The following is an 11,820-nucleotide window of genomic DNA, read 5'->3' as shown; positions in this document are numbered from 1 at the left end:
ATGAAGAAACGAACACAAAGATTAGTCCGTCATCATCCAAAAAAGATCAAGGGAGGCTTTGGCAATATGACAACCTACAGAACATTTCCTGCAACAAGGCCGAGACTGGGACGCACAGTTCTAACCAAGAGGAAGTTACACTCTGGCGTTCTCTTGAATTCGGAAGTGGCTGGATCTTTCTGAATATTCAAAGCTTTGGATACCGCATCTGTCTTGCAGGGTATTCATTATTCACGTGGCAGATTCCAAGTGCAACTTATGCTAGCAGTGAGGTCCAAATTCATTTATCTGGTATGAAGCATAGACTTAGTTGTGTTTAAATTGTCTTTGTTATTTATTAGAATTGCACTACTTGGAAGAATAAAGACAAAACGAATGAGCGATCGATTCCAACAGTTATTCCTGGGAGAGCTGGAGAGGTCTACACCACACATTTAACTTGTGAAAAACTGCTAAAACATTAAAGTGGGTCACACTTTGTATGTGCAGTGGTTAAGTGGACTGAGGAGTGATTTAACTAAACAACAAAGGATCATTAGTCAAAGCGGCTTAATGACAGGATAGAATGCATTAAAAAAAGATAAATATGTCAGATCAAGGCATTCTGAACAAAAACCGAAGCCTAAAAAAAATAATAAAAACAGTGTGTCCTCAGTGCATCGGTGCAATGAAAGTTAGCAACACTGTGCAACTTCTGCATCCCCCGAAGCTTAATAAAGCAGGCAAAAAAAAGGTCACGCGCAGTTGTTCAAAGGCTTCGGAGGACCTTTTAAAGCTTGACAGAGTAACTTCACAGTTCTGGAAGTAAAGCCCAGTGTACCACATTAGTGTCAGAACACCTCCACAACACACCCAGCTTCCTCCCTGCTTCCGCTTTCATCTCTGACACAAATATATAGATGGAGGGAGTCGCAGCATCTGTGTCCTATTGAATTTGAAGGTGACGGAGAGACCTAATTGGCTGATTGATATCTGATGGGCTTTCTGAGTCCAGTGTGTGAAGAGAAAGAACTCCATCAGTGTCTCTCTCAACAGATTAAAGGTTTATCTGTAAACAATGTAAAGCATAAAAATTGATATTGTCAATACATATCCAACATTGCTTTTATTTTTTAACCCTCTGGTATTGTTCGTTTGGGGGTCACACCGTGTTGTTGATGGTCAAAAGTGACCGAACACACGATTTTTTTTTTTTTTTTCCCCCAGTAAAATCAATGTAATATATTTTTGTTCAATAATATTTTTTCTTTTGCATTTTGAGAGAATTTCATGGTACTAATTAATATTTATGCAATAATTATGATACATTTTTTCCCATTTTTTTACTTTTCAATTAAAGCTGTATTGTTAAAATAGAGATGATGCCTTTAAAATCTAATTTTTGAAGGCAGATTAGTGCCACCTGGTGGGAGTAAAAAAAAGAAAAACAACTGTAATGCCATGGTTTAACCACTAGATACCTATATAGCTCTATATAAAAAATTATAGTTATTTTTAGACATAAATGCTTATTTTTATTAAGCTGTGGATTTGGATATATATTTAGGCAGTCTCAAAGACTACATTTTGTCAAGGTTTACATTTTTTTTTAAAAAATGATTTAATTTGAAGTGTCAGTTTTTGCATTCACTTTTATTAGTCAAACTTGAACAACGAGAAAGACATGTTCTTACACACAACATCAAAATTCAACAAAAATGTAACAAAAATGAACAGTAATGCTTTATCAGAGCTATATCAACCTGATTTCAACCTCTTATTTGAGTCTTCAGGCTCAATTTTGCCATATTGTTACAGCCACACCAGTTCATTTGTGTGCGTTTGATAGCGTGTTGTGTGTTTCTTTCTGCATTGTGGCTGATTTGTATGTTGTACACACAAAAAAATTGTCTGTATTTTCATATTTTTCCCATTCCTTTCCTATGGCGGTAATTTTTGACCACGAACAACACAACTGTGACTATATTTTTTTTTACAAACGTTTGGCTTTTTCGAATCAAGAGAGACAAAAAGAGATGTTTGATCTGAGCAGCTGAGAAAAACCCTCCATTAACTGCCAAAGAATTGCAAGACAAACTGATGAAAGAAGAAAACTATTTAACTATTTACTACTAAACTATTTAATGCAGATTACAAGAACACTAAACAAGCATTGACTTCATGCCCGGACACCTCAACAAACGGCACTCTCGACCTAGAAGAACATAAAAGGCCAACTTGAATATACTAGAAGGAATTTGGATAGGCCTGCGGAGTTCTGGAAGAATGTTTTAATGAGTGATGAGACACAAATGGAACCTTTTGGATCCATGGATCAGCAGTAATTCTGGTGCAAAAAAAGTATGGCTATGAGCAGAACACCATCCCCAGGGTCAAACATGGAGGTAGACAAGTCTTGTTATAAGGGTGCTTTGCTGCTGTGGGAAGTGTAAATCTTGACTGTATGCATGCATTCTTTGAAGTATCAGGCCATTTAGGCAGAGAATATGATCCCTTCTGTGCACAGAGTGATGGGTGATGATCACTGTGCTTTTGCAATAGGACAATGATCCCCAGTATACATCCAAATCTACCAAAGCCTGGTTTAGCGATCAGTCCTCGAATGTTCAGTCCCCCTGTAGTCAATCATTTTATCTCTTAAAACTCATCTTTGATCACCAAAATGACATATTTAAACATTTTTCCTGTGAAAAAAAAAAAAAATCTTCACGCCTTAAAATAGCTTCAATGTACACCCTTGCTTCATGTAGTATATGCAGATCATGAATATGCAAATTAGCCCTGCCTCCAATCAATCGCACCAGCTCAGACTACCTGATCCACTCGGTCAACTTTGCTGTAGTAAACGCTGGACAATGGCAAGTGGAAATACTGGTTTAATTCAGCCATATATATTTGAGCCAGAATCTGATTCAGAAGAAGAAAGTGGAAGAGTGAATTATACAGGCTCGTCTACAATTCCATGTATCAGAATGATAATGCGTTTTATGTATCACTCTCTACAATGTCAAAAAATTGAGGTTAAACCACTGGAGTCACATGGATTACTTTAATGATGTCTTGGTGTAAATTGGGTTGCTCCCAATGGAGGGACTGAAAGCTCTCAGATTTCATCAAAAAGATCTTCATTTGTATTCCAAAGATGAATGAAGGTCTTACGGGTGTGGAATGACACAAGGGTGAGTAATTAATGACAGAATTTTAATTTTTGGGTGAACTAACCATTTAAAGGTGCCATCAAACGTTTTTTTTACAAGCTGTAATATAAGTCTAAGGTGTCCCCTGAATGTGTCTGTGAAGTTTCAGCTCAAAATACCCCATAGATTTTTTTTAATTATTTTTTTAACGGCCTATTTTGGAGCATAATTAGAAATGCGCCGATTCAGGCTGCGGCCCCTTTAATTGCTCGCGCTCTCCGCCCCCTCCCAAGCTCTCGACTCTATCATTGCATAAACAAAATTCACACAGCTAATATAACCCTCAAATGGATCTTTACAAGATGTTCGTCATTCATGCTGCATGCATGCATCGATTCCTGTGACTATAGTATTTATTTGGATGTTTACATTTGATTCTGAATGAGTTTGAGGCTATATGCTCCGTGGCTAACGGGCTAATGCTACACTGTTGGAGAGATTTACAAAGAATGAAGTTGTGTTTATGAATTATACAGACTGCAAGTGTTTAAAAATGAAAATAGCGACGGCTCTTGTCTCCACGAATACAGTAATAAACGATGGTAACTTTAACCACATTTAACAGTACATTAGCAACATGCTAATGAAACATAGAAAGACAATTCACAAATATCACTAAAATATTATGTTATCATGGATCATGTTAGTTATTATTGCTCCATCTGCCATTTTTCGCTATTGTCCTTGCTTGCTTACCTAGTCTGATGATTCAGCTGTGCACAGATCCAGACGTTAATACTGGCTGCCCTTGTCTAATGCCTTGAACATGAGCTGGCATATGCAAATATTGGGGGCGTACATATTAATGATCCCGACTGTTGCGTAACAGTCGGTGTTATGTTGAGATTCGCCTGTTCTTCGGAGGTCTTTTAAACAAATGAGATTTATATAAGAAGGAGGAAACAATGGAGTTTGAGACTCACTGTATGTAATTTCCATGTACTGAACTCTTGTTATTCAACTATGCCGAGGTAAATTAAATTTTTGCTTCTAGGGCACCTTTAACAACATTAAAAACTTGATTTTCACAAGAGGGGGTCTTTAAGCAGCCTGCTCTGTCTACAGATTTAAATCTCATTGAAAATCTTTGGTGGTATTTGAAGAGAGCAGTGGCAACATGGAAACCAAAGATTTTCTGTGATCTGGAAGCTTTTGCACATGAGGTATGGGTTAAGATTCGGGTCTGTCTATCTGTCTACAACCACAGCAATGGTCAATCCCACTTGTAAAACCCCTGACAGGTCGCTGTAGGGTCATGTCGTGTTGGACTCTGAAGGTGACAGAAAGGGTGTGTGAGGGAATCAAAGCCTTGATGTTGCTTTGAGGGTGTGCATGCATTCCTAATTTGTCCCCCATCACACGTCAATTGCATGGAAACGTTTAGAAGCCCAGTGAAGTGCAGGACGCGGTGTGTGTGATGTTGGATAGGTGTGTGGGTGGGAACAGGAGTGCGTGTGGGGGGTGAGGAGCATTTGAAGGTCGAGCCGAGGGTGGTGGACGTCGTGGTCGGTGGGTCTGAGAAGGTGACGCCGCCTTGGCAACTGAATTAGATAATTGCTCTGTCAGTGCGCTGCAAATCCTGGCCCGCACATAGAACGCATTAGCGCGGCCTGCGACCAGGCTGCTCAGCATGGCGCTAATGATGATATTTCCCCTCTTGCTCTACGTTCCCTGTCCAACGTCATAAACACTCGGTACAGCTCCCTTGCCACTAGCTGCTAACATATGTTTTTATTTTCATGACTGCATCAATTTCCATGGCTCGGTGAACTCGGCGCTCCTTAATTATTCCACAGTCGTTTTTGCGGAGTGTTTGCTGTGGAGTTTAATAGATTTTAAAGAGCCGGGCTGTCAGAGCTTGTCACAATAGAGTAGATGTTTCAAACCGAAGAGAGTAATTGGTTTGGGAACAGCAGGCTTCTTTGGCACATCCTACCGGCGTGACGGACGCCGCTGCGGATGCAGGACGGCGGTGGCTAATCGCATCTCGGGTTGCAGAGGACCCTGCGATTTAAAGACACAGGGAAAGGTGAGTTAAATGCGCAATGTTCTAAATCGGACACCGAAAGCGATTTGATTGCTGTAATTACACCACGACGCCTTCAGTCTTCACAATGAGGCAATGAAGAATCAAAACGTCTGAAGTGTTGACGGACAAAATTTGCGTTGTCAGTCAGAGAATTACTCAGCTCTGGACGAGGGCCAGATAACCTTGTTTACATCATCTATTTAATAAAACACAATGAAGTAGTGTCACCCACCGGTCCCGAACAGAAGCCTTGTCCTCACAATGCTCAATTATATAAAAACAGTATCTCCGATTACAGTAAACACTACCTTTGCTTCAAGCTTGGGTCATCTAAGGGCACTTTACTGTTTTAAAACAGAGACGCTTTGTTCAGGGAAGCAGACAAAACTGGAATGAGCCATATTCTTTAGTTTGAATTCACGCAGTCTCAGGTGTATTCTCTTACACCTGTGTGTAAACACACGCACACACACACACACACACACACACATATACACACTCAGATTAGCAGACTTTCATGAGAAGTGTGCTGGAGGTGTACTGTGTGTCCCTCTACAACTAGCTGAAACCAGCTTGAACTCAATGGACCAGTCTAGTCCCCCCTCCCGGGCACTTTATGGGCTGGTCTGATCCATTCCCCTGTCTAACACCTCCTTAGAGCCTGCGTTTCCTTTGTTCTGTCAATACACAAACAACCATTCACATATGGCCACTCTGTAATCAGTGAAATACTAGCCTCTGGGCTTTCAGCAAGAGAGAGAGAGAGAGAGAGAGAGAGAGAGAGTTAAGAAAGAGAGAGAAAATCATCCATGACCAATCAACTCTTAAAATACCTGTCTGGCTTTTGGTTGCAGATGTTTTCTGAAGAGGACACAGATGTAAAGATCACTTTCCTGAGGGATTCACATTTTTAAGGAAATAGTTACTGTCATCATTTACACACTCAAAACCTGAGTTGCTTTCTTCTGTGGAACAGACAAGGAAAAAATAACATTTCCATAAATCATCTCTGTATATATTTGGTATGTAAAAACTAAAACAGTGGTTGGTTGCTTTTCATGTCAGTCAGTCGGCATCTTCCTGTCTAAGTGGGTGGTTCTTGACTAGAATATAGTGCAACAGTGCCTGCCTTCTTTTTTAGTGACCTTGGTTACGGAAGTATTTCTTTCCAATAAATTTTTTCAATAGTCTTCGTTAATTAGTTATAAAACCAAACCAACAAGCTACAAGGTGAATCATAAACTATGATTTGAAGCTTCTTAAAAAATATTCAAAAATCTGAGAAAAAGGCATTATGTATTAAGATGCGTTTTGGTTGATCTGATCACAAGTAGACTAAGAAGACACATTCCCGTTTAAATCCCGTCTGGCTAGCGTGCTTCCCATAATGTTCTACGCATTAGGCCAGTAAGCCGAGAGTAGACGGTCTTTTGCGCCGTTCGAACACATTTGACTACATGAGCATTTACACTACGAAAGCAATCCGGTCGAATTAGTTTCGACTACCTCTGGAAGTGCTCAAAAGTGGACAAGCTCAAAATGTTTTAGACCCCGTTTAAACCTGTATTTGGCATTGTCCACTTGTGATCCGATCGACCAAAATGCATCTTAATACCAGGTGTAAACAGCCCTTAGTTAGTTAGGAAAGGTGGAAAATTGTCTTTGGCTTCACACACACACAGACATCAACACAACAACCTACAAAGAATACAAAATGCAATCTCTTCATCATGGAACCTGTTAGTGGGTGGATATATTAGGCAGCAAGTGAACATTTTGTCCTCAAAGTTGATGTGTTACAAGCAAGAAAAATGGGCAAGCGTAAGGATTTGAGTGAGTTTGACAAGGGCCAAATTGTGATGGCTAGACGACTGGGTCAGAGCATCTCCAAAACTGCAGCTCTTGTGGGGTGTTCCCGGTCTGTAGTGGTCAGTATCTATCAAAAGTGGTCCAAGGAAGGAACAGTGGTGAACCGGCGACAGGGTCATGGGCGGTCAAGCCTCGTGAGGAGCGAAGGCTGGCCTGTGTGGTCCGATCCAACAGACAAGCTACTGTAGCTCAGATTGCTCAAGAAGTTAATGCTGGTTCTGATAGAAAGGTGTCAGAATACACAGTGCATTGCATTTTGTTGCATATGGGGCTGCATAGCCGCAGACCAGTCAGGGTGCCCATGCTGACCCCTGCCCACTGCAGAAAGTGCCAAAAAAATGCAGACCATATACAACCTTTCATGGAAAGGTATTCCTTGGTGGCTTTGGTCTCATTCAGCAGGAGAATGCGTCCTGCCACAAAGCAAAAATGGTTCAGGAATGGTTTGAGGAGCACAACAACGAGTTTGAGGTGTTGACTTGGCCTCCAAATTTCCCAGATCTCAATCCAATCGAGCATCTGTGGGATGTGCTGAGCAAACAAGTCCAATCCATGGAGGCCCCACCTCACAACTTTCAGGACTTAAAGGATCTTGGTGCCAGATACCACAGCACACATTCAGAGGTCTAGTGGAGTCCATGCCTCAATGGGTCAGGGCTGTTTTGGCAGCAAAAGTGGGACCAACACAATATTAGGGAGGTGGTCATAACGTTATGCCGGATCAGTGTTTGTATTCCCATATGTATATGTATACATGCCTACATATATGGAAATAACATAGTTAAACAACTACAATGCCACGAAGCATAGCGAATGACAATCAAACTATAAACTAATCAAAAGATAAACATAAAACTATTATGTATACAGAAACAATTTGGTTTATGCCAATTGCAAAATATACAGGTACTGTACAAACAAATATTTAAGTAGTTTGAGAGCATAGGGAGGTTGACTATTAAGTCATTCACAGTGCTTTTTGGAAGTGGACAACCATGAATTCCACTGTTCAACACAATTATTTAAAAAATAAGTTGAAATAATGTGGGCTGATGGCTTCAACAAACAACCTTGTAGCTCACAGTAGGCCTGTCTTTAAAGATTTATAAGTTATTGTTTAGAATCAATTCCCCTGTGGAGAAAATGAATGGGATTTTTACTTTTGGAACCCAACTTGCACTCCATAAATTAGACCACACTTTATGTTGAGTCAAAGGTTAGGCTGTGTGAGACTATAGATGAAGTCTGAAGATGCTACAGAAACACTGCTATAATTAGATGTAAGTTTCTACTTTCTTTTATAATGGTTTATTGGTTGAAAGTGTGCTGAAGGGGAAGGCCTTGACGGTAAGTACACTATTACAAACAACCACCCTGCTCTCTCCAAAGCAGCAAGGCTTAATGTGGTAATTAGGGATCACGGTCTGCCTCCTCTGGATTCATTTCACAGCAAAGTTATTTCAGTAATACATTCACAGATTTGACTTTATCACACGCTTGTTTGGCTTGATTTCTCATAAAGAGTTTTATTTATTTGCATTCATTATTGAGAGGTACTGTGGAAATTGAGAAGACAGGGTGAATGAGGTCGAGAAATGACATGTCAGAACGTGTGCTGATCGTTAAGCTTCAACAAGAGTTTTGCATTTAGTAAATACTGTAGTAAATTAAGCTCAAATGTTCTTCCTCAACAAAAGGTGATCCACACCAGGTGTTTATGTCTGACTTCATTCCCACTTCAAGCCTACAATGATTATTTCTGCGGTCTTCTCATTTCACTCTTTGTACGGTAAGTCTCAGGTTGTCGGGATCAACCTCGCCAAGTTGTAAAGATAGATAGAGGACGTCGCATCGGAACAAAAAGCCTGCAAATCATATGGCCTGTCACACACCATTTAGCTGCAAATGGGTTCAATTAATCTCGATAAGGGTCTCCAGAACTCAGTCATGAAGGAAAAAACACCAAACCTCATCCCATTATTCTCAGAAAGCTACAGGTGCCCCATGCGACCCAGGCACGTTTGAAGTGCAGATCTGCCAGAAACCACTGGGACTGCAATCTGTGCAAATATCGCTCACTTTATTTTACTCAGGAGATGCTTAGGAGAGACAAATGGCCCTTTTTAGTTTCACTGTTTCAAAAGCTTGCTAATGTATCTGGAAAACGCTAAAACAAAATTGCTCGCAGTAATGCAGGATGAATTTCAAAGGCTAAAAAGGTCTTTGTAGGTAAATATATGGACTTTTGGTCCCGCTCTCATAACAGCTCATTTTAAGGCAGGAACACACCAAGCCAATGGTCGGCCGTCGGGCAAGTTTTCTCAGTGTGTTCCGCACCGTTGGTTGAAGTTGGTCCTTGTCTTCTTTTTTTCGCCCGATTCCACGTTGAATCAGCATTGGAGCTCGTCGGTCCGTCAGGCCATCTGATCATTCTGATTGGCTGTTCAGCTACTGCCACCTGCTGGTACGGAAAGGCATTTCATCTTACGCAGACGCAGAACGGACATGCTACTTGGTCGTCGGCTGTCGAGCATCGGTTTGGTGTGTCAGGGCAACTTTGGACCCATACGCTGCTGACATGAGCCAACCCCGCAGTCTGCTTTCGTCGCCACTAGTTCGTCGGCGTCGGCTTGGTGTGTTCCTGCCTTTAGAGGTGAATGATTCAGGATTACACAGATAGCCAATGAGCATAACAATATTACAGTATTTCCACTCAGAAACTGCTACTGCAGTTCTGGATAACACAACTAAGAAAGTAATCTGGTTTAATGTGGAGGTTTAGTTCCTTTATGCTTCGAAACATCTAAGCATATAATCATCAGATTGGACCAGTGCTGTCAAAATGGTCACTGGTTTAGCAAGTAATTTGAGTTACATAATCAGATTACTTTTTTAAGTAACTAGTAAAGTAATGCATTACTTTTTCAATTTACAAAAAAAAATTCTAAGTTACCTTTTCACATTTGTTGATGCAAAATGCTCAATCAAATTACAGTTACTTTTTATGGATTACATGATTACATATTATTCACACAATGGCATTCAATTATTCATAATTTGATTCACCCTAATTCTTCCTTTTACTCCTTTTGTGTGTCGAACTGCTTAACTTTTATTATATTCACAAAATAGAATGGCCATGTAAATGTCATGTAAATAAATTTGTGATGTTTCTAAATTTGCAAACAAAAGCACCTCAATTACATCATGTATGAGATGAATAGTTATGCAATTTACTACTAAACAATGCTGATATAGCTGTGAAATGCTTCATCATTTCCAGTGACCATCACTAATTATTGGACAAAAGTCTAGACAAAAATATTTCAAACCTGGAAATATCATTGCTGTTTGTTTATTATTGTTTTTTCATGTAACGCAGTAAAATAGGCCCCTTTGACCTATAATATTTACTTGGAGTCCCATGAGATTTTAAGTTAATTTTTCAATAATTTATCAAAACATTTGCATGTTCACAGTTCTTCAATGTCGGATAATGGTCACACTGACATGCAGGTAAACAAATAAAATATTAATATTTTTAGTGTTCAGTCATTTTATTTTGATTGTTTTTATTTTAATTTTACATTTTTATGATTGAATTAATCATTAGATTTTCATCAACTCACAATCCCCAGTACCTAAAATGAGTAATCTTGATTAGATTACTAACTACAATTTTCATCATGTATTTTGTAATCAGTAACAGACTACAATTTGCAAGTAATCTGCCCAGCACTGCTGATTTGTTTGATGCTTCCAAGACTATCATAAATCATTCAAAACATGTTAGCCAGCTAGACAAATGCTACCTTAGTGACCAGGGCTTGACATTCAGCCACTGTGGCTAGTGGTTTTACTAGCCACTCAGCATTTTCACTGGCCACAATTTTGACATCGATACCATGGGGGAAAACTGCCATATAGTAGGGCTGGGACAATACATTGACTCTCAATATGTGATACACAGAATCTGGAGTGATTCTGATATTTTCCGATGTATTGCAATTCCCTCTCAAATCGATTCTAAGCTTAGTTTTTAACAGCAGATGGCACTACTATACGTGCTTTAGAAACACCCGTACTCCCGCTTGCTTCCAGTTTCTTTACACACACCACTAAAACCTAAAATAATCATTCATAAAGTTCGTAAACTTTTAAATGAATTACAAGGGTGTTCGCAGCGAGCTGTTTACATTAATCTTGCATCATAAAAGCATTCTGAGCCGAGGTACAAGTGTATTTAACCACTTACATGACTCACCTGAATGCACGAGCGCTGTCCAGCGGTCTTCTTTGTGAGTGTTTGAGTGTGCAGTTAAAAACTAGCCTAGAGTGCCACCTGCTGATAAAACTAAGCTCAGAATCGATTAGAGAGAGAAAATATCAGAATCGATCCAGAATCAATGTGTTGTCCCAGCCCCTCATAATTTGGCAGCAGGTATATTAGGGTACTGTCACTTTAAGACCTGACGCACGGATCCATTATACTGTTACACATGAATTTTTTTCTCAACTGTTTATGTTCACTTAAAACATAACTGACTGCGTTTACCTGAATATGCCTACTCACCAAGACCAGCATTCTGACATTATTTTGTGTATTTGACTGTTTAAAGCGGAACTCGGAAGATTTGCGAAGCTCCCCCTACAGGTTCCTTCAGTGAATCACACTGTCGTAAATACTCCAAGCGCAGCTCTGGACTACAACGACTACAACGCTCA

The sequence above is a fragment of the Megalobrama amblycephala genome, linkage group LG17 (genome assembly GCF_018812025.1).
Source record: "Megalobrama amblycephala isolate DHTTF-2021 linkage group LG17, ASM1881202v1, whole genome shotgun sequence".
NCBI classification, from domain to species: domain Eukaryota; kingdom Metazoa; phylum Chordata; class Actinopteri; order Cypriniformes; family Xenocyprididae; genus Megalobrama; species Megalobrama amblycephala.
Note: the sequence above shows the minus strand (reverse complement) of the source record.